Here is a 2,731-nt window from a genome sequence, read left to right as displayed (position 1 = left end):
ACCAGGTTCTGATGGGATCATCAGGTTAACTCTCAGCAAACTATTAAAGCTCGTGTTATCGAGATTGGGAACACTATTTTCTCTATGGGCATAGTACCTCGCCGACGCACGCTCGCGACTATTACCTATGTACTGACGAAAGTTGATTATGCAGGAATCGCAAATAAAGAAGGAATTTATGAAGACAAGTAATAAAGATGAAATATCATCAATGGTTACATCTTCGGCGTCTTTCCTTCGTGGCAGAATTCGGCCGGCATCAGTTAAGGCTAATGTAAATACCTATCTATAAAACGTTTTCAAACCAGCACCACCAGTTCCCGAGAGGTGGAAATTTCCTTGCTAATAATGGAGGGAGTGACTTATGCCTTCCCGTTAGTGTTCCCACACAATAATTTCAAATTTGGCGGTGTTTTTACAAGATGTACTCTATGTACTATATTACTAATGACCCATGGATATGTGAAAGAAAAACAAATAGGCCTATCAATCCTAAAACTCTTACAGATTCCTGTCCTAATGAGTACACTCAGATCGAAGTTTTAAGTCAAACAATATCGAAGCTATGACGTACAGTGAAAAAAAGAGAGGAATGTACAAAAAATGGATTTGGCGACGAAATATGACAATAACGGTAATGGAACGGAAAAGGCCTCGGCTAAAATTAGTGTAGTGAGCGGGTACAAAGGAAACGTTACAGAATTATTATTCTTATTTTGGGGCATGTATATACACGTATGATTCCAAATCCTTTAGAAGTCTCCCCAACATTTCATGCCATTGTCGCTGGCGAATGACCTGTACGTATGTGTTAGTGACACAACTAACGACCCTCAGAGATGCTTTACCAGGCTTTCTTGCCGCAAGTGCTACTGCTACTACTTGAATGGACGGAAAAAAATAAAGGCTAGGCTTACCGGGCGTTCTTAATTGTTGCCAGTCTTCTGCTAGTTTTTCAACTACACCATTATTCTCCCTTTCCAATGCCCTAATGTTCTTCATCGTCGCGTATTTGTACATCCGCTTCTTACAATTAGCATGCAACATTATTGTAGTAGTGAGATTACCCTTGTGCATATGGACCTTTAATGGGGTTGTAAAAGGCCAAAGAAAAGCTGCAAATCGCATAGGAAATTATAGAAAGATAATATATATACCGGTAAGCTTAAGTTCAAGTTGTGCAAAACAGTTTATTAACATAATTTAAATCAATTATATCTCAATGTTTTGTTTTCATTTCAACAATGGAAATCCTTTACAGTCTTATCAATTCCAAATGTTCTTTTAATATCTCAAAGTATCTTAATTGTCTCATAAATAAATTGTCTCATAAATAAATATTTCTCTATTCAAATTTAAATACCCTTCACAATGTGATTTTGGCAGTTCAGGTGTTTCATTCACTATAACAAACAAAAAGAAAAAGGAAATAGGAAATTTCAGTTTTAATCGTCTAACAATAAAATGAGTTTCTATTTGGTACACCAATAAAAGTCATGTTTCATGACAATTTATCATTTATTATTTGTATTTATTTATGGTTTCATTTTGTAATTTGGACAAGTGAATCGATCAGCGATTTGGAACGTTTCGATAACTCTGTATCACTATGTGAAGATTGCAACATCTGTATTTAATATAGAATATTACAGAGTAATGGTTTCGCATCTTCTTGATTAATGACGTTTGAAGCTCTTCCTTGTATGATGTATTAAAGATACATACTTAAATAATAAATACATAATACTGTATATCTATGATTGAATGAATATGTTAATCAGTAAAAAATGCATGAATGAAGGAAGAACGAATAAACAATTAACCAAGTAAATAAGGGGGAGGGCATAAAACACTAGTGGAATTCTATCTCCAATTGCCTTAAATGTTGTCTTTTGAGCCTGAATATTCGTAAAGTGCTTAGGTTAGCGAATACTACTGAAGTTCATGGGCCCCTACACGGCCATGAGTTGTCTGTACGCCACTGAACTTTTTGGTTCAACATTTATTTTACTCTGCTGTCATAAATTACGTTATATTTTTGCTAACTTGCTTTTAAATGAAGCCGAGTTAGTGCCTAAGCCTCAACAATGATAAAGACGATTCGATTATACATAGTTATTATCCAAGTTCCAACATGTGTTTAACTTTAAACCATCAATACAATATCGCTCGTTTTCATAATTGACATGATATATAGTGCGATTCATTTAAGTAGAGAGATCCAAACTGTTTTTATTACAATTTCCTTAATGGATTGTTTTTGATTTTCTTAGTTTTTTACCACATATTTTACTTTGAACAGTACAGTATAAATTATACCATCAATAATATTAAGAAACAACTCCATTGAACAGATAGGCTTACTCTTTGAATAAAGATTTAGTCTAAACAGACGTTTATAAACATATATTCGATCGGCAAGATACTGTAACTCAGCAACTGTTCATAGAGAAACGCTCCAATTCCAATCTCATCGAAACAGTCTTAGGCCTACTTTTACAATACTTGCATCACACTGTAGCTGACGAACAAAAGTCGCAATCGGCACCAACACGTGGGTTAATCCTGAACAGAGAGACAACATAGTAACGCTGCAATTCAACATCATCATAAAACACTGCATAATATGAACATGGACCTTATTAATAGGTCCATGATATGACATCATTAATCATCACAATCAACTTTCATCAATACTCTCATAATTTAACTAATGTATACAGGCATATAT

Source organism: Anneissia japonica, unplaced genomic scaffold (genome assembly GCF_011630105.1).
Source record: "Anneissia japonica isolate Jap-2015-1 unplaced genomic scaffold, ASM1163010v1 scaffold287834_len5846547_cov211, whole genome shotgun sequence".
Taxonomy (NCBI): domain Eukaryota; kingdom Metazoa; phylum Echinodermata; class Crinoidea; order Comatulida; family Comatulidae; genus Anneissia; species Anneissia japonica.
The sequence above is the reverse complement of the archived record's forward strand: the minus strand, read 5'-3'. Positions refer to the sequence as shown.